This window comes from Octodon degus, unplaced genomic scaffold, assembly GCF_000260255.1.
Source record: "Octodon degus isolate 3935 unplaced genomic scaffold, OctDeg1.0 scaffold00026, whole genome shotgun sequence".
NCBI classification, from domain to species: domain Eukaryota; kingdom Metazoa; phylum Chordata; class Mammalia; order Rodentia; family Octodontidae; genus Octodon; species Octodon degus.
Genome location: NW_004524602.1, coordinates 9,302,878 through 9,323,610, shown reverse-complemented (window position 1 = coordinate 9,323,610; position 20,733 = coordinate 9,302,878). Strand labels below are relative to the sequence as shown.

Sequence of the window (20,733 nt, the reverse complement as noted above, 5' to 3'; positions counted from 1 at the left end):
GGCTCAAGTCAACAACTTTGGACATTGCCAGTCTTACAGAAAACTCATGACTGGTGCCAGGGAGATGGCTTAGTGTAATAAGAACTTCCCTGGCAAGCACAAGGGCCTGAGTTCAATCCTTGGTTCTGCCAAAAAGAAAACCCACTACTATTACGGACTACTGGACAATATTAGGAGATTCTGCTGAATTCAAGCACTTACAATATTTAAATGACAATGGAATGCCCGTCTCTGACAAAACTAACCAAAAACGTGGGATAGAAATGAACGACCCGGGGCTGGTGATATGGCTCAGTGGTCTAAAGCACCTACTTAGATATGTCTTTTTTTTTTTTTTTTGGTGGAACCCGAGATTGAACTCAGACCCTTGTGCTTGCCAGGGAAGCGCTTATTCCACTGAGCCATCTCCCTGGCCCCCTAAAAAGGGAATTGGGACAAGTGAAGAAAGTTTTGGGCTGCCCTTTGGTGAGTAAAAGCTAGTGTCCCTACTACCCAGTGACACAGTGGATCAAGGCACATCAGAATGTTTACCTGTTAATTACTAATTCATGCTCATTGTACACAGGAGTGAGGTCTGTGTCACGTGTTAGGTCATGTTCTTCCCTTCCCAGCCCCTCTCCTCTCCCTTCCCCATAGCTATGTCTCCAGTCTGTCCATTTTCCTGCAGGTGACATGGGTTTTGTTCTTCTTCATGGCTAAGTAATATTCTACCATGTATACTAGATACCACAACCTGTTTATCTGTTCATTGTTGATGGCCAGCTAGGCTGCCCTTCTCACTTGGCCGCTGTGAGCGGTGCCACAGTAAATGTGGGTGTGCGCAGGTCTGTCTCTGTGCTGACTTTATTTCCACCAGCTGTGTACCCCGTGCTGAGATTGCTGGGCCAGTGCTAGAACTGATGTTTATAGCCTCTTGAGAACCCGTCTTACACTTTTCTGCAGTAGCTGTACTAATTTGCATCCTGCCAATGATGTCTCAGGGGTCCCTTCTGTCGTTCTCCCCAGCATCTGTAGTTTGTTTCTGCAGTCGGCATTCCAGGTGGGTTGAGGCGGACTCTCACCATTGCTTTTACACTTCCAGAGAGCTGAAGGTGCGGCGTGGTCTGTATGCATTTCCTGGTCATTGTTATTTCTTTTGAGAGGCGTCTACTCAGATCATTCACCCATTTTTAATGGAATATGTAAAAAAATTTTTGTTTTGAGTTCTTTTTGTCTACTCAGATCATTTACCCACTTTTAATGGATTATGTATATAAAAAATTTGTTTTGAGTTCTTTTCTGTTAACACATATTGCCAGGCATGGTGGTGCATGCCTGTAATCCTAGCATTTGGGAGGCTGAGGCAGGAGGATCACTGTGAATTTGAGGCTAGCCTGGGGTATTTAGTGAGACCCTGTCTCAAGACAAACAAACATACAAACACGCAGAAGTATAAAATTAACACATATTTATCGTTTGTCAGCGTGACAGTTCCGTTGTTCCATGGTGGAAGTCTCTCCTTTGCTCTCAGCCTGCATCCGCCTGAGTAGAAAATACTGAGAGCCATTGGTGAAGTTCTGGCTCTTACGTTCAGCTCCAGAATCTGCAGACCCCGGGTGTGCCTGGGCGCTCCCCCGTGTGCGTCCAGCCCTGCTCGTGCGTGTGGTGGCAGCGGCTAAGAAGGAGAGAAGCGACACCCGGCCAGACACCATAGCTGGAGACAGAAGTTGGCCTGGATCCGGCCGACACCCCTTTAGCTGTTGGGTTCTTGGTCGGGTAGGGGATCCACTGTGAGATGAGGACCAGGCACTGTTCCGTGACGCCTCCGTTCATCCATTCAGCTACGCAGAGGACAGTGGAGACAAGATTATGACGGAACTGGAAAGTGCCTGCGGGCTGTGAAGTGGCGTCGTCACGGCCCTGACTGTGTGAATGTCACACCAGGCTGCCAGTGTGACACAAGTGCTGCATAAGCAATAAAGTCCAGCGCGTAAGACTCGATCGAGATACTGGCCTCTGGGTTTACTGTACTGGCCTTTTTATTGGTTTAAAGTATCCTTCTCACTGATTCAGAAACTTCCTTTTGTGCTGGGTGTGGTGGCACATGCTTGTAATCCCAGCATTTGGGAGGCTGAGGCAGGAGGATCCCTTGGAGTCCAAGGCCAGCCTGGGCTGCAAAGTGGGTTCAGGGACAGCCTGAACTGCATAGTGATAACCTATCTCAAAAAACGAAAAGAAAATTCGTTTAGTGAGATTTGGGGACAGAGCTGTGGCTGCTACTAGTTAAGCAAGATTGAAGCATAAGTCGGGCTCTAGATTGTTTATAGAAAATCACTTACGAAAAGTGCTCAGTGTGGAAACTCTGCGCTGTGTCACTCTGGAGCAGCCTCGCACCGCTGCTGGCTTTTGTGGGTTTTTTGGTGCTGGAATGGACAGGATCTGAGCCCGCCTGGTGCACTCCGCCGCCGAGCTGCAGCCAGCTCCACTGCATCTCCGGAGTGCATCGTCTTGTGCTTGATTGAGTCACATGTTGCTTTGCTCCTCGTGGCCTTTGGAGGGAGCCAGGCCTGGTGGTGCACCCCAGTAATCCTAGCAGTCTGGGAAGCTGAGGCAGGAGGATTGCAAGTTAGAGCCCAGCCTGGGCAACACTCCTAGAGTTAAAAAAAAAAAAATAAAAAATAAAAACAACCAAAGGGGGCTGGAGACACAGTTTAGTGTGAAGGCCCAGGGTTCAGTTGCAGAACTAAATAAAAGTGAGAGGGAGGGAACCCTGGGAAACAAACTCACTGAGCAGCTCCGGGCCCTAATGCCCGGTGTGTCCCCGCGTGCCGGCTTATCCTTTGTCATATACCCAGGCTTCCTGTGCCTCTGTGCCTGGCCTCAAGCTGTGTCTGTGCCGCCACCTCACTCTGCAGAGGTGGATTCCTGCTCTGTGCCTGTCCTCCTGGGGCCAGCACCTCCTCAGAGTGGGTTGCCCTGAAGGACACTTGCTTCTTCCTGTTGTCCTGTCCTCACCATCACTGGCCTCCCCAGCGTCCCCCAGGGCCCCCTTCTGGCCCCCCGCAGATGCACGCAGCAGGGCTGGGCTGATGCGAATCCACTACTTTGTCAGCCTCCCCGGGCCTTTTCTCTTTAATAGCTCAACAGAGACATCTGCGCTGGCTGGCCTCCAGAGTGCGTGGTATTTATTTTTGATTTGAAATATGAAAAGCATTTTTGAAAGACAACTGACTCCTCTGAGTCATGCCCAGGGGAGCAGACGGCTGCAGTGTGGGCCTGCGCTCTCGCGGAGGAGGACAGCAGCGGGGGCTGCTGTGGAGTGACCTGGACTTAGGTCACCGCCTGGCTCAAGTGCACTGACCATAAAGCAACTTGTGGGCAGGCGCTGTGGCTGTGGGTAATTGAATACAGCCGTGGCTTAACAAGGAGCCCCACACCGGGGTTCCCGGAGGATGGGCCCAGCGCACGGAAACCCACGCCCACCATGTTGAGCACTGGCGCTTGAGCAGGAGCAGTCCCCGTGGCAGGGTGGGCTGTGTGGGGTGCTGGCACTGGGAAGTTGTTTGACGGCAGCTTTTGAGTCCCTGGGGTGGCTTGCTTTCCTTCTTTCCCTTTGTGGAGAATGACTTTTTCTTTGGCTGGCTCAGGCTGCCTTAAGTCCTGGTCTGGTAATGCAGGTGGAGGTGGGGATTAAACTGCAAGCTGCGGTATCCTGCATCTGACTGAGCCGGCAGGGCCCCCTCCTTCTTTCCCTTTGTTAGACCCAAGCTGTCCAGGACCTGCTGTGAGAACCCACATGTATCCCCTAACTTCAGCCTTTGCCATTCCCTCCTTGGGTCTTGGTGCCACCCTGCGAGGTGGGCCAGGCCTGGTATGCTGAGCCTGCCAGCGGTGGGCGTCCTGAGTGCTGAGGACAAACCGGAAACAGCGCCGGACCCAGCGTCAGGGCCCCGGGACGCTCAGCCTCCGGTCTTGTAGCTGCCAATGGAGATGACCGTTTCTCCTTCCTCCTTAGGTTTCTGCTTGTGGGAACAGGGAGCCCACATTTTAAACATGCTTTGAAGTAATGCTTATGGTCCTCGCAACCCAGTGGCCCAGAGGTGACCCTGCTTAGCTCCCACTCCTCCGCGGGCCCAAGTGCACTGTGTCTCCTGGGCAGCCGCCTGGTGAGGGCACAGCAGCCCCTGCCCACTGCTCATGCTGGGACTCTCCCAGCCAGGTGGGCTTTGGGGCAGCCCGACTGCCGCTGCCACCTGCTGGCAAGAGCAGCAGGGTCTTGGCCATGGTCAGTTTTTCCGCGGCCATCAGATGTATCTGTTTAGCTCTCAGACAAGGTAGGGGATGGACCAGTCACCTCGGGCCTGAGATCAAGACCAGACGCCTGTGTAGACCCAGGTGGCCCAGGCTAGGGACGCTCACCCAGCCAGGCTCACAAATGGATGGGTAAATATTTACCCTGTCTGAGCCTGAATGGGAGCGTCTACCCATGTTTTGCTCTTCTGTCTCCTCCCTCCCTCACCCTGCTCTGCATTCCCCTTTAAAAAAGGAAACTGGGGGGTTGACAGGGCAAGTGCCTGACTCTGGCCCCACGGCCAGCCACTTCATGTCCTCTGGGCCCGCCTGAGCCCTCCTGCTCCTCAGCCTTGTCCCCTGGCAGGCTTCCTGGGTTTCCAGCCCTCCTGGCCTGCCCTGTGCTGCAGCCTGCCCCGGGCACGAGGGCCCTTGGCCTGTGGCTACATGGGCTCCTGGCACATGGCTCCCCGCACGCAGTGGCTGCAGGCAGCGCTGATGCTGTCCCCTCAAGTCCAATGTTTGTCTCTGACCTGGGAACTCCTGAGGTTGAAGGGCTGTGTCCTCTGCACCTCGGAACTGTCCCTTCATTGGCTGGGCGGCTGCTTGGGTCCCATCCCCTGCCATGCTCACCTCAGGCCAGGCCACTGTGCATCAGACACAGGGCTTCCCCATGGAGCAGATGTAGACTGCCAGGCCCGGGGACAGCCGTGGCTGGAGGCGGCAGGGCAGATATTTTTAATGGCATCAGAAGAGCAGTGCTTCTGCGGGGCCGCCACCCAGCCTGGCTGAGGGCCGCTCTGAGCAAACAGCTCTTGGGCCTTTGTTGCTCACTGGTTATTTCTGGGTTGTAGCCTGCACCCTGGCTGGGAGGTGCAAAGGCAAACAGGCGAGAAGCTGCGGTCCCTTCATCTCCCCTTTAAAGTGTGACTAACTCTGAGCTGGCCCTGGCCCTGGCCGGCCATGTGCGCACTGCAGGGACCCGGCCTGCGGTTTGTGCTGCTGACCCTGGGCACTCCCTCGGCCGAGCTGGTGGGCAGGGGTGGGAAGTGGACTCCCTGGGGTGCAGGCTCAGGATGGGTGTGAAGCAGAAGCAGGGCCCTGGGCTGCGTGCTGTGTCTCCGGGAGAAGCCGGGCCCTGCCTGCGGAACCGAGTTTGGGCCCTGGGATTTTGCTCCTGAGCATTCGGTAGCATTGGCCAAGTTGTTTAACCTTTGTGAACCTCAGTTTCCTCATCTGTAAAGTACAGGAAATGTCATTTCCTCCCGGGCTTCTTGTAAGGATGAAAGGGAGCAGTGTGACACAGGCGCAGCTCCTGGGGTGTGGCGGTTTGTAATTCCTGAGAGCTTGGGATATTTCTGTAAGAGCCCCTGTCTCGTGTGCTCCTTTGGCACAGGAGAAATAAAGCAGGCACAAGGGGGCTCTGGTCTCGAGAAGGAGCGGAGTCTGCCTGGGAAGAGAGCAGCGTCCAAGCAGCAACTATACATGTGCATTTCAGGAGGCTGTGCCTTGCCTGGGTTGCCCAGCCGGGGCCAGAGCTGGGTCTCCTCTCCCCTGAGAAGAGACTCACATCTGCTGGCACGTCTTCTGTGTCACATGTGCTGGGCCGGATGTGCTGTTTGTCATTTAATTCTTATGACACCTGTGTCATGGTTGGATGTTGGGTGCCCTTTACAGACAAGAAAACAGAAGCTCTGAGAGGCCTGGCACCGTCCCTGGCCACACGGGCAGCGGTGGAGCTGCGATCCGGACCCCCCCACTTGCCTGTTCCCTTCCACTACACAGAGTGGATTTGTGCTCAGTGCCTCAGCCAAGTATTCAGGGCTGCACCAGGCCATGAGAGGGGCCCCGAGAAACTTGAGCTTGGGGACGTCACCTCAGGGGGACTGGGGATGAGCTGGTTGTGGTGGTGAGGGGTAAAGGCGGCTTCACTGATCACAGACCCTTGGTTGGCTGCTGGGAGGGTGCAATGGGGATGAGAGATGGGGGAAGTGGCTGTGGAGGCCACAGGGCTGGGTTGTGCTCTCCCCGGCCTGGGAAAGCTGGGCTCCTTGGGAGGCTCTGGGAAGCTGGGGCTTTCTGCTTTTCTGGAATGTGGGGAGCTTTGAGGAAGCCAGCGCTACCCCCATGCATACACTCATGTGGTCCCTCCCTCATCTGCATGTGTGGCAGATGCCTATTGACAACATGGTGTGGGGGCAAATTCCTGGTCATCTTACATCTCTGCCCTTTCTGTGGCACTTGGCCTTGACCCAGTGTCCATCCTGCGTGGGAGGCTGAGGTGTGGGGAGCGGCGGTTCCTTGCAGGAGACCAAAGGGCTACGCGGGACCAAGAATTAGGAGTTCCTGACTCAGCTGCAGCCGTCACCCACCGAGTGGCCTTCACACTCTCTTGGCCAAGCACTGAGTTACGTCCTCGGGATTTTTGTTTTCATTTTCAGGGCATGTATTTGATTTTTAAGAGCAGCCACAGTACTTCTGGATGTTGAACAGTGGCTGACGCCGTCACACACCAGGCACTGACTGACTGTGCGGGGAGTCTGGTCACCGTCCACGTCATGGCTTCCCCCAGTCCTGGCGTGACAAGAAGGAAATGAATTTGTAGACGGTGTAGCTTCCTGGAGGTCACGCAGCTCCCAGCGGCTTGTTCCGGATCCCTGACCCAGCCACCTCGTTTCTGTGACGGGGTCAGGGGCTGGTCCGGAAGCGAAGCTTGCTCATATCGTGTCGTCTTAGGAAGAAGCCTTGTCTGGTGCCAAGGTGACCAGTCCCTCTGTCCTTCAGAAGTCAGCCAGCCTGGATACGGTGCTTTCCCCGGGCCCTGCCTGGCTGACACTACAGCAGCAGAGTGGAGAGTTCGAGTTTGTGCCTGCGAGCCCCAGTACTGCCCCGCCTCATGATGCGGGATGACATCCTCCCGGCCCAGCTCCAGGGCACGCATGGCCTGGGCAGACTGCAGAGGAACTGGTTCTGACCAGTGTTGTGGAGACAAGGTGCCTGGGAGCGTAACTAGCAAGCCCTTTGCTCTGTTCAAGGGGGAAGCTGAGTCCCCCGAGTTCAGTCATGCAGCCGGCTACGCGGATTTGCAAGTGTGCCTTACCTCCCTATCTGAGCAGCGATTACCCTGCTACGGGCCTCCTCCCACCCTCCCAGGGCTTGACGGGAAGTGGAAGCAGAGAGAGTTAAACTCTTGTGGGTGAGCAGCTTACTCCCCAGAGTGCTGCCAGGGGCTCAGAGAGGGGCTTCGCTGTTTTCCATCGGATGAGATGGGAAATCAAGGAACACTCACCTCGAACCTCGCGGGGTGTTTAAGCCCCAGCCTTCCCCATGGGAATCTGTACCCCCCCTACTGGTAAGGTGGAGGTTGGGCCAGGAATGAGAGGCTGCTGCTTCCCCAGGGGGCAGTGGACCCAGAAGTTAGGATTCCTATGCATGGGAGATGGCTCAGTAGAATAAGTGCATGCCAGGGCCTGAGTTCAATCCCTGGTTATGCAAAAAAACCTACAATAAATAAATAAATAAATAAAAATTCCCAAACTGCCGTCCTTTCCTGTTTGGGAGGCAGGGGCCTTGTGGGCTGGGGGCTGGGAGGAACTGGGGGAGGCAAAGTGGACAGGAGGTCCAGGGCAGGCCCTGCTCCCGCACTGCCTAGCTGTGCGCCTGGAGCGGCCCCGCTCCAGTTTCCATATCTAGGAAGATGAGCTAAGGAGTAAGTTTGGGTTGTTGTCCTGGCAGAAGAGTGACAGGCTTAGCTGTGCTAGAACCAGGAGGGTGACAGTGTCAGCCGCCGTTTCATCCTTAGCAGACTGTCGCCAGCCCATGCTCTCTGCAGCAGTGGGTTGGGTTTTCTTTCTGGTAGGCTCTTTCTTGGGCTCCTGTGAGAACTCTGGCCTGCCACAAAGCTTTCTGTCTGGGGACATTCTGCCCTGTCCCTCAAGTCTCTCTCCTCCCTCACAGCATCGTCTGTGTTGTCCTGTGACATATGTACCTCCTTGCCCCCTCTGAGCAACTGTCTAACTTGTTTATGGCCCATCCAGTGCTGGGACACCCAGGCTGGATGTGGTGGCCCCGCCAAAGGCCATGGGGTCCACAGCTCTCCCCCAGGGGTGGCCATCACAGCAGGGTGAACCTGGTGGCTGCTGGTGGAAGGAAAACCTCACCTCGAGCCTCTTCTCTCTCTTCCTGCTGTGTCCCTTCGGGCCACTGGGCCTCTTTCCACAGGTGGCCACCATCTTCCTTGTTGTAACGGAACATGCCGATAAATTCCACGGCTGTTTTTCCTTTTCCTTAGAAAGGCTTAATTGGAATTTTTAACACAATTTTTTTGAAGCTGGGCTGCGTTTTCATTTGCTGCAAAAAACAATGAGAAGGAAAACAAAGTGTGATCTTACTGCCAAAAACTATGGAGCCAAATCTGAAATGAGTTTACAAAGTCATTAGTATTTTCCATTTGCAAGCCCCGAAATGAGTGTAAGTCCAGTTTCTTGTAGTTAGCTACAAATTAGACAGGGATTGGGAGGACTTTTCAGGGATCCACACTCCAAATCGGAGCGGAAGCTGATGAGGGAGGGAGCCAAGAGGTGCTTGGGTTTTCGGTCTGAGACCTTAGGAGGGCACGGTGGCCCCGGATGTCCCCTGGCGAGAGCACTTTCCCAGTGATTCGCAAACTTGGCGAGGACATTTAGGATGATCTGTTCTCCCTTCCTTATTTTCCTGAATGAGGCAACTGAAAGATTTGAGGAGGGAGGGGTCAGAGCTGGGGCCTCGGCCTGTGCTCCTGAGCCTGTGGCCAGGGCTTCTGTCCCTGCATGCCTGTCCCAGTGGCCTTGTAGATCTAGCATCTGAGATTGCCAGTGGTCGCTCTAGAGGAAACAGGATGGTGTGGTCGGGGTTGCGCTCTGCTGAGCACTCTGAGCGCACGATACTCCCAGTGCCCGCCGAGTGCCACGCTGCTCACAGAAGACAGCGGCTTCTCCTTTCCTTGACGTAGGCTGGCGGGTCCCAAGGCCGCGCCTCCCCCAGCACACAGAACCCACGGCTCTGTGGACGGCTCCCTGCCATCCCCCGGCCCCGATGAGCCAGGCCTTTGCTGCTGCTGAGCCTGCAGAGGAGTGCAGAAGGCCTCCAGAGTCCTCTTCCCTGGCTGTTGGAGGGGAGGCCCTGGGGTGTCATGTCCTCTGGAGTCTGGGAAACACTCAGCAGAGGCAGCAGCTCCAAGGAAGCCACCCAGAGTGTCCAGAGTTCTTCTCCATGGCTTTCTCCTCGAGGTCTCGGGGCCTCATTGCTCCATCTCCAAGCCCCAGTCCTCTTTCCTTGGTGATTTGAGTGTGGATGCAGTGTGGGAGGGGATGCTGTTATTAAAGGCATGGCCCCCGCTGGCAGGGACGCTGAAGCCAGGCCCGGAGTGCCGTGCTGCTGGGGCCTTGTAGAGCACCGGCCCACACTGTCCCACCGGGCAGTGTACTTGTGCTCATTGTCACTCCCGGCCCTGCAGAGACCCTGCTGAGAGTGCACTGTGCCATGAGAGCCGTGGGTTCCCTCCAACCAGCCGAACCCAAGGGCTTAGCGAGGTAACACATTCTTAGCCCGTGAGCAGCCGAGGTGGCGTCAGAGCCTCCCAAGGCAGGGCCGTGGTTACTGGGGCTTGCAGTGAGAGCTGGAAGGTACTGGGGAAGAGTGGCCTGGCGGGCGACTGCAGGAGATGGCAGAGAAGGCTCCCTGTTGCGCCAGGCACCAGCAGTCTGGGCATGGGGGTCCAGAGGGGACAGTGACCTTCACAGTGGGTGCAGGGAGGCTGGTCTGGTGAGTCTTCCCCTCGCCTGGGCCAGGAGTCTGGCTGTCTGGCCTGTTGCATGTGGCCTCGGCCAATGGCCTTTCCCTCTGGGAAGGACGGGGTCATGGCAGCCTGTGTCCTACCCGGAGCTGAGCTGATGTTCCGAGCTTTGTGCAGAGTGCCTGGAACCAGGGAGGTCTTCTCTAAATAAGTTTTCACTTTCTCTTGTACTTACTTTTTTTAAAAAAAATTCTGTTTTCTTTGTAACAACAAAATTTTTTAGAAGACAGGGACAAGTTAACACGTTGCTGTATATATTCTCTCAGGCCAAGAATTTCCCAAGTGTTTACATATGAAAGTGCTTTGAACTTTGATTTTCTCAGCTGCCTCTTTGCTGGGTAGACACCCCCTCAGAGGCCTGGCGTCCATGTGTGTGCGTGTTCCCATATAAAATATAAAGTGTTTGAGTAGCAGGCAAGTTTGATTACCAGGGTACCTTCTGTTAGATTTAACAAGTGTTGGTATTTTTCGTATCTGCTTTGGATAGTTGTGACTCCCCTTTCTTTCCTAAACTAAACATGCAGAGTCTGCAGAGGTGCCCGCTCCTGCACACCCACACTCCTCTTTCTTTCCCTCCCTTTCCAAGAGGTTTTGCTCTCGAATTTGGTGAGCCTCTGACCTGACCGGGCTTTTGCAGTGTATCGTGTGCAAAGCTGCACGGCCCCAGGGGATGTGTTAGAAACCAGTCAAGCCAAATGGTCAGCGCTGAGGAGAAGCAGGCTAACTCTCCGAGGCTAGGGAGACACACAAACCCTGCTGCTCCCAGAGCAAAAGTCCTCAGCTAACAGTTCGTTGCCTTTGACTTAAAACTTGAGCTCCGCCCTCAGTTCATTGAAAATAAATTTGCGTTGATGCCTTCTCGACTTCCCCAGTCACCTGGAACTTCTGTCTAAGTAATCGCGACCCAGAGCCCCTGATTCTTAGAGCAGGAGAGCAGGATTTTCTTTAATACCTACTCACCACAACTGAAAGGTGGGTTCTTTTTGTAACTTCAGACATTTTTTTCCCCTTGAGACAGGCTCTCATTATGTAGTCCAGGCAGGCCTCAGACTCACTAAGTAGCCTAGGCTGGCCTTCAACTTGACGTGAGCCTCCTGCCTCAGCCTCCTAAGTGCTGGGATGATAGGCGGGCCCCACCATGCCTGGTTTAACTACAAACTTTTTAAACAGTAAGCATCTTAGTGGGTGAGAGTGACACCTCCTTGTGGTGGTTTGCGTTTCCTTAATGATTCATGACGATCAGTAGTTTTTCATGGAGTTGTCGGTTTTCTGTGTATCTTTGGAGAAATAGCGGCTGGAATCTCCATATTTGTAATTGAGCTGCTTGCCTTTTTGCTGTTGAGTTAGGAGTTCTCTATATTATTCTGAATATTAGTTCCATATAAGGTATGAAATTTGCAAATATTTGCATTCATTCTGTAGGTTGCAGTTTTGCTGTATTGATAATACACCAAATTGATGCGGGTTTTTTTTTTTTTATTTTAGAGTCTATTTTGTCATTTGTTGCCTGAGCAGTTTGTGACATACCAGAAAGTGACTGACAAATCCAATCTCGAAACTTTTCCTGTATGTTATCTTCTAGAATTTGTATAGATTTAAGCCTTACGTTTTGGTCTGACTCACTTTGAGATAATTTTTGCATGTGATATTAGGTGAGATATTAATTTTTTTGCATGTGTATATCTATTTTTTTCCAGCACCATTTGTCAGAAACCCTTTTTCTCATTGAATATTCTTGGCACTATCAAATATCATTTAGTGTACACACAAGGGTTTATTTTGGGGTTGTATATTTTATTTCACTAACCTGCATGCCTGTCTTTATGCCAGAGCCACACTATTTTGATTACAGTAGCTTTAGAGTACATTTTTGCAATTAAGTGGGACTCTTCTAACTCATCAGTTTATTTTTCTATCTGTGTGTTTGTGCTGTTAAATCGCATCACTGTGCTTCCAGCAGCCTAACCAGAAAACTAGGAATAATTCTTACCTCCTTTGTATTATTTTGCTTCTGGCTAAACCAGTGAGCTCTGGAGGGGCTGCGTACCCTCATGCTTTCTTGTCCTTTTTCATCAGCCTTGCTTAGCCTTTGTCCTCTCTCCTCGGAATGTAAGTTTTCTAGTTCACCTTTTTGCCTTTTATTTCTGCCCGTTTCTGGCAGGATGAGGATTAGAAAATGGGCCTCTGATCGCAGCACTGGTTTCACAGGCCCGCTCCTTTCCCTGGCCCCTGCTGCAATCTAGGCTTATTGTTGGAGAAGTGGAGGTTAAATCGCACCCCCTCCCTAACCTCTACCTCTGTGGACTCTTCCTCCCCCAGCCACCAAGGCAGAGGATGGAGGTCCCTGGGCGCTGGGCTCCCTGGCACCGGCAGCCTGTGTGGGCCAGTGCCACTGGCAAAAGGATCTGTGACCCCAAACACAGTTCCCATGCTCAGGCCAACCGGCAGGGCTGGGGCAGAAGGCTCCCAGGAGTCTTCCCAGCCAGTCTGTTCATGGGGTCTCACCTGGGTGTGGGCATCCAGGACACGTGAGACTGTGTGTGTGGCTCTGCCTGGGTTCACATTTGACCAGCGGTGGGGAAGCCCCGGATGTGTCTCCTCCTGCCGTCCCTCCCAGGTGGCTGTTCCCAGCAGCCTACACTGTCAACAGCTTGAATGGCTCGGGGTCTCAAGTCATTGTCGTACCTGAGCTGTTTCGGTTCACCACCGTGAAGCTGTCCTGGAGTTGTGCTCTCTTTTACTTTTTCAACTGAAACCTTCACCTCAGGGTCACTTCTTTTCCATATCCATTGCCTCACAAAATTTGGTGGTTTTGTATTTGGCTTGTTGGACTGATTTTAGTTTAGCCCCTGGAATTTTCTGTTACGCCACCATTTCAACCAAGTCTGATTTTTCTGGGTTAAAATCTTGTGTATCTCAGAGTTATGGATTTTTTTTCATCCATTGTAAAGTCAGCGACTTTGTCTGCAGGTTCTGCTGCTTTCAGTTTTCGGTTGTGTTGACTTTTTTTTTCTATGTGATTTATTTATTTTTTTTTCCCTGGGTAAAATTTTAAAGAATTGTTGCATTCTGCCAAGACATGTGCTGTGTTGGTCTGTTTTTTATTTTCATTGCATGTTTAAGAAGTGTACTTTTGGCCATTACCAGTTTTGTTTGGAGTTGCTAGTTTCTCCCAAGTCGGGTTTTTCCTGCTGTTCTGCTCAGCATGCCTGGGGCAGATTGTCTTGCTCTGTTCTTCAAGTGTTTGGTACAGGCTTGTAGACAGACAGGGCTGGCATCCCCTGGAGTTGTTCTGTAGGTGTTTCTAGGGCTTTTCTAGCACAGCAGCATCCATGGGCGGGGAGGGCATGTGCTCCCTCCCTTCTGCCCTGTGACCCCCAGCACAGCACACTCAGTCCCTGCCTCCCAGGCAGGACCTGGGTCTTCACTCCCCGTGGCTCTCAGAGCCGCTGGCAGGCAGCTGCCAGAGCTCTTCCGCTGTCTCTCCCTGGGTGGGGTGCACATTCTTGGGATGACGGGAAGCCACATTCCCAAAGCAAACCTCCGCGTGGGTGAGGCAGAGGCGTTACTCATGGCCCTGTGCTCTGTTCTGGATCCTGGGAGCCTGTGCCCCCGCAGGCCACCAGGGCTGACCCTGCCCGGGCAGCCGGTCACCATCAGAGGCCAGAGGGTCTCTGAGCCTGCAGCCTGCAGGGAGGGAGTCCCTCGCCACCTTCTGGCCGCTACTCAGCTGGGTTGTCCTCAGGCAGCCGCATGGGTAAGTACTGCCCCCATCCCGGGAGACACTGGTGCTCTTGGCGTCTCCTTCGGTCTTTTCTCTCTTCAATTTCCTCCACGTCTTCTGGGTCAGGACTGCCACTGGCTTCAGATGTGTGAACAAGTCATGCCAGGCAGCATAAGTGCTATTGTGTGGATCAATGAAAGTAGCTCCTGTCAGAGCTCAGGGGAGATTTCACAAATACTTTCCTTCTGCACCTCCCCTCCCTGCAAGGTGTGAAAGCTCTATCCAGGAGCCATCCACGCCCAAGGCCAAAGGAAGGGCGCTGACCAGGGGTGATGTGAAATAGCAGCTGTAAAAATGTGCTTTCTCTCTACCCCTTTTTTGGTGCTTGGTCAGTGCTTAGCAACTACAGCCAGTGCTCAGCCCATGCAAAGCAGGCAGCCCCCCTGTGCCTGTCATGACATCCAGAGCCCCAGTGTCCTGAAGCATTGAAATCCTGCCTCACGGGCCAGATCCAGATCTGAAGCAACCACCAAAATAAAGAACTAATTCCTAGCGGGGTGGAGTGGTGCACACTGATCCCAGCAATGGGGAGACTGAGGCAGGAGGATCACCTTGAGCTCGGGGCCAGTTTGGGTTAAACAGTGAGGCAAGGCTAGCCTGGACTACATGTGGAGACCCTGTCTAAGAACCAGAAAAGGGATCCAGGAGTAATTCTTGTGTGATAAGCTCATCTTGGAAAAGAGAGATACAGGGTCTCTGTTCATTCACATAGGCCTCCAGATGCTAACCAAATTTTTTTGCTCTCATTGGGGGGAAAAAATAAACCTCAGATGCCCTATGACACCAGTTCTGTCTCTTTGGATTTATTTCCCTTTTCCCTTTCCTTTCCTTTTTCTTTTCCTGTACTGGAGATTAAATCCAGAGATTTTGGGCCAGGAGATAGCTCAGTAGAATAAGCACTTGTCCTGAGTTCAATCCCTGGTACCGAAAAAAAACAAAGAAAAAGAAAAGAAAAAAATCCAGAGATTTTGCACTGAGCTACATCCCAAGCCATTTTTAAAAAATGTTGAGACAGGGTCTTAGTAGATTGTGCAGCCTGGGATCAAACCAGGATCCTCCTGTCTCAGCTTCCCATAATGCTGGGATTACGGTTGCCAGGTTTTATGGTAAAGCATTAAGACAGAGGCACATGGATTCTTGCCCTGAAGCCTGCACTGTCTGCCTGTACCCGAATTTTTACCAGAGGGGCCGGAGGAGGGACCCTTCTCCGACAGTGCAATGAAATCCTTCCCTTCTTGGCCTTTACCCTTTGCCAGACAGGGAAGAGAATGGTTTGATTTGAGGGGCAAATGCAGGGTCCTCTTAAGAAATTCTTAAGCATACGGTAGCCCCTGGGGCCTGAGGCTGGCTGGGTGCTGGCTTTGGCATAACGGGCAGCTGTGGTTACCTGCTCCCCTTCCTTTCTTTCCCTAGCTTCATCCCTTCTAAAGCCAGGTTTGACTCTGGCAGTGGTAAAAGCTAGGAAATGGGAACAGATCAAAAGCGGTGGTGGGTCACTGCAGTTGTTTGTCTTTGTCCATGACCCTGCTTGGGGTTGGTATGTTCCCTGGTCGGCAGGTATGAGAAGGCCTAGATGGATACTACTTTGTTTATTCTAAGGGGGGGGGCACGGCGGCAGGGAGATAGCTCAGTAGAATAAGTGCTTGCCTGGCAAGTGCAAGGTCCTGAGTTCAATGCCCGGTACCACAAAAAAAAAAAGGAAGGAAGGACGGACGGACAGACAGAGGGTTCTGGAAGAGACAATAAGGTCAGGTTGATGGCTTTAAGCCCCCAGCCACTGTCTTCCTGAGGTCCCCACTGAAAGTGGGTGGGGCTTGCTTCTCCCTGGTTTCTAGTGGAAGTGGTACCCAGGGCAGAGCTGACGGGAGGCCCTTCTTTCTCTTCCTGTCATCTCCCCCATCTCTACCTCTGCCCACCCACACATGGGGTAGGGGTAGCCCTGCTGATTGTACCCTCCCTGTGTTTTCTCTGGCAGAGGTTTCCTTAAATTGTGTATAAATGGGAATATAGCATATATATTCTTTTTGTTTAATTTCTTTGTCCTCACATAATTACTTTCAAATTCACCCAAGTTTTTGTGTGTTTTGGTACTAAGTTTCTTTTGGTGGCTGGATAATATTTTGTTATACAGATAGAAAGGGAAGATTGTTGACCTTTGGGAATTTTTTTTTTTATTTGAAAGACTTTGTGATTTTCTTTCCACGTCTTAAGTTTCCTAGGGAGTAATTTTTTTAAACATGTGCTTCGAAAGAAAAAAATACTTGTTTAATATTCATTTGGGCATACATTTGCACTGCGTGGAGTCAGGGAATGTGCAGTGTTTACTGTCTGCTCTGGGCCAGGCTTGGTGGCCCTTGCAGGGCACGGAAGGAATCATGTGCAGGCAGTGGCTGACGTGTTCACGAGGCCCACTGGGAACAGCTCCCACTTGGTGGCACTGGATCTCGGGCTGAGTGTTGCCCTCTGGGAGATTTCAGCTCCAAGTCTAGGTCAGGAGGCGCAGGAAGGTTGTGATCCTCTCAGCCTGTGCTGGAGGTGAAGGTGCATTTTTTAAAAAAAAAAGACACGATGTCTCAGATGATCATTCCAGAATATTCTCACATCTTACTCCTGGAACTACTTTAATATTCAAGGGTGGCTTCTCAGCACTGCCTTTGAGCAGTATTTTTGGTGAGTGACTCCCACTACGCGTGACTTTCCACACGATGACCCCTTGACCATCTTCCCCATTGCAGCTTTCTGCTGGTGAGCAACTGGCCCTAAGGTGGCACAGGGCAGCCAATGGTGAGTGGCATGGAGCCGGGAGGGGGCTGTTTGGTGGCGCCAGAGTAAGCTGAGGCTTCAGCGATATGGGGGCAGAGTCAGCGCTTGGATCGGTGGGGCACCCTCCCTGTTTCTCCTCCTCCCACCCATTCAGGGACTAGACATGCAAAGCAGTACAGGACACAGTGGGGGTGAGCTAGGGACTAGGCCACACCTGGTGCGTGACGTCACGCCCGAGCACAGGCTGCAGGACTCATAGATGCGCTTGGGGTGGGGTCAGAGGAGAGCCCCGGTGCGCCTCCGCCAAGCCCTGCCAGCCACCTGGTATCCTGGCCCACCTGCCACTGCTCTGTGCTCCTTCCCCAGCTGCTCGAGAAGCAGTGGTTTGCTTGCTACCACTGGCCCCGTTGGACATTCCCACCATTGCCCCAGTGTCATGTGGGCTGTGCCCTGTGGCCCAGGAGTAGGAGGCTTGGGCTGATTCCAAGCTGGCCTGGGCAGCTGGTTTTCTTCAATGCTGGGCAACGGTGGTACTGATAACACCTCAAGTGAGGGTGACACTGCCCTGCACTGTGATCTTCACTTCTCTGTGCCATTGTGACACAGCTGAGCTTCCCACTTGGGGCCATCAGTGTTCTCCACAGAACCCTGATGGAGAATGGAGCTCTGCGGCTCACTCAGGAGGACTCTTGAGGAGACGCTGTTCCCTCCTGGGCCCCCGGCGTGGCCTGTGTTCACCAATTCGAGCCACAGTGTGTCAGGGACCTGCACCCTCCTTTCACGGCCTCTGATTTGAGCTCCACTACCTTCGCTCCTCTCCTCCCTCCAGTTTGAAGCCACCTCCTCCCAGGGGGCTGTTCTGTGTCACTTTGGTGCCACTCTGCTATGAGCCAGCTGACTGCCACTATTCTGCTGGTCTTGCTCTGGGGCTTGGAGCTTTGTTTTGTGGTTCTCACCTGCAGGAAGAGTCAGAGTCCTGGAGGCCCCTCTTGCCCTCTCTGAGTGTGGTTCCATTCACAGTCGAGAAGAAAGGACTTTGCATTTCTGTCCATGTCCCCATGCCCAGCCACCATCTGCACTCCGGGTCACTCATTGGCTGTATCACTGTGGATGTCACAGGTGTGAGGCAGTGAGGGATGGGAAGCGTGGACGTGGACACCCATCTTTCCCAGTGTCTTCAGAAGGTTAGAAGGTGCCAGGAGGGCAGGCGACATGAGAGACCAGGTGGGGCTGTCACTTGCAGATGAGATGACTTGTGTGCTGAGCCACCTGGTCCCGGGCATAGCCAGAGCCAGGACCTGTCTGCTCCGAAATGGGCCCAGATGTCTGTGTGCTTTCTTGGCTGGCAGAGAAATCTCCAGCTGACAGAAATCTCCAGGTGGCTACTGTTAGTCCACAGAGGCCGTACAATGCTGATGTCTCCCCTCAGCCTTAGCGCTGGTGACTTGGTCTTTCTGGCACAGTGGGTGCCCCGGCGGAACTTCCACGCTCAAAAGCATTTTCTTGTCTCCTGCACTACCTGGCCCTGTGCTGTCACCCCCTGCCATTTTGAATCACGCCCCTCAAGAGCTGCTGATCCCTGGTTTGAGGCTTCTGGTTACGATGCGTGTCTGTGAGCCACTTTGCCACCAGGTTCAGCTTCTTGATTGGCCTCTGTCCCTTCCTTACATCCTGTGAGATGTATGCGGTAGGGCCAGTTTCACGGGCTTCATTCTGTGCGTTAAGTTGGGTCTCTGTAGGATCCTGGCCCCACTGGGCAGGGAAGGCTGGATTCACAGGAGTTACATCATTGTGCCGGGCCCCTGGTGCTAAATGATGGGGACAACAGGGCTGTAGGACTCCAAGGAGAAAGGACAGAGGGAGCTTGTGGGCAGAAAGAGCCACTGGGCACTGTGGCAGTGGAATATTATTTGGTGGTGGGCGGGCCCAGGTGGGTTGGGTGGCTGCATGTGTGAGACTCTTGGGAGTGTCCAGGACCTGGGGAGAGGATGTCCCCTTCTGCTCTCTTGACTGTAGCGCTTCAGGGCTGAAGCTTCTGGCTGAGGGCCGCGAGCTCTTTCAGAATTTCTTCCTTCCTCCCCAGAGGGGTTCTCTGCTGTCTCATGGGTGAAGTTGCCCCCAGTGCACCAGGGCTTTTTGTTGAGACCCACTCGGAAGTCTGTACCCAGGACAGAAAGGAATGCTGTGTGGCTGTGTGGCTGCCCCCTGGTGCCTGGGGTACCCTGGACACCGCTGTTGGCTGACAGGTCGGTGGGAATCGCTTCTGCAGACTGGTGAGAATGTCCCCTGGGAGGAAGGAGTGTGTCGGTGGGGTGATGGATGGCCAGGGAGGCCCTGCGCAGACTGTGTTGTGCACAGGCAGGCATAGGTCAGTTACGGTACTCTGTGGTCCTCACGCTAACTTTTCTAGCAGCAGAATCTCACACATACACATGCACACACACGCATGCAGACGCATGTGCACACACATGCACATGCACACATCTTCCACTTCCCTGCTGTTGGCCTCTTCTAGCCTAATTTGGAGGCGGGGTGTTTGTGTGAGAAGTCTGAAAATTTTGAGGTGTCTCTTAAAAGTAGGAAACAAGGGTGAGGGATGTGACTCTCACTAGGAGTATGGTAGGGAGGGGCCCTGGGAGGCCGTGGCCCGGGCTCCACCCCCACTCCAGTCTCCCTGGGTCACACAGGGGACACGCTGCACGTCCCGTAGCACTTGGGCCATCATGCCATCTCCGCCCAGGGGGTTATAATCGAGGAGGAAGTCACAACTACACTTAGCTCAGAAGCTCTCCCCCAGCTCCCCAGCCACGAACGCCCATCTGCTTTTGCTCTGCGACTTTGGAAGCTGTGCTTCGTTTAGCTAGGACCAGGCATCTGGGGGTCCTCATCACTGTCCAGTTCCCCTCGCCTCACCCTGGAAGGCCGTGAGAGTTGTCTCTGGGAATGAGAAGACAGCGGAGCCCAGCCCTGCATGCTGCCCATGGGCAGTGAATCAGCTGGGAAGAAAGGGAGAGGGGAGATGGAGCCCTTCGTGGTCTCTGCTCTGTAGAAGAAAGTAAAAAAAAAAAACAGTGACTAAGAGCCCTGTAATAAGAATTGTTTGTTTTGTGAGCTGAGCTAATACTGAAGTCCAGTGGCAGATAAGACTTGAAAAATTGCCGCTGTCGGGGGAGGCGGCTTTTCCATACTGTGCCCTTGCTATTTTAAGAGAAGAAAGATTTTTCCCCTGTCTTTCTTCGGGAAGCTTGCAATGGGTATTCCCCCCAACCCCTGTGGCTGCCACGCTTTCTCTTCAGGGAAATGCGTTCAAGAGGAGGGAATGAACCTGCCTTTTTCTCCCTTCTCTACCTTTGCCTCTAAAATTAGTCTTTTGCGGCTGATCAATGTTTTCCCTACTCAATTTTGTGTTTCCCCAAATGGAGCGTCATGTGGTTATGGGAGGAAGGAACCACGTTGTCCTGTGGGCTCCAGCATTGCGTTTTCTTTTGTTCTCCCCGAAGTGGACTGTGGCTAGGAGGCCGGGTCTGCAGCGCTGGCCCCTGAGCTGCTCTCCAGCCCATGTGGGAGGTGGCCGTGGTGGCTTCCTGCTTTCTGCTCCTGTGCTGCGTGAGGTCAGCTTCGAGGGTGGGCGCTGGAGGCCACGCCGGGGTGAAACGTGTCTTAGCCGTCAGCCCATCAGAAGGTGGCCGCGGGCTGTGTGGATCCTGAACGCTTCATGAGAGATCTCTTCAACGATGAGTAAACCATCCTTGTGAAGAGCTCTGCTCCGCAGAGATGTAAGCAGCGGTTCCCCAGCAGGGCGACATGGCCATTCGGGAGGCTCTGTGCACCGAATCTAGCAGCTTTCCTGTGTACTGCAGTAGGCGGTGTCAGACCAGATCTTTGTAGCATCTTCTGTTTGTGACTTGAGGGCTCTATCCTGTGACCCTTGAGAAAGAGCACTCCCAGGACATGTGCTTGGAGGGAAAGCAGCTTGCGAAAAGAAAACAGCCAGCAAACGGAGAGGTCTCCTGTGAGTTCCTCCCTCCTCCCCCTCCTCCCCTCCCTTTTCTCCTCCCCCTCTTCTCCCTCCTCCTCTTCTTCC

General features: G+C 53.3%; 1 protein-coding gene across 2 annotated transcripts in view; it reads left to right on the top strand.

Annotated features, from left to right (window-relative positions):
• The window catches only part of Smad3 (SMAD family member 3), a 95,362-nt gene that overhangs the window by 45,012 nt on the left and 29,617 nt on the right, over nt 1–20,733 (top strand). The window contains exon 1 of one of the 2 annotated variants that reach the window (XM_023712473.1): nt 13,769–13,859. The exons of the other annotated variant lie outside the window; for it this stretch is intronic. The gene's annotated coding sequence lies outside the window, so the exon portion shown is untranslated. Of the gene's footprint in view, nt 1–13,768; nt 13,860–20,733 lie in introns of those variants that run through there. 2 annotated transcript variants of the gene reach the window in all.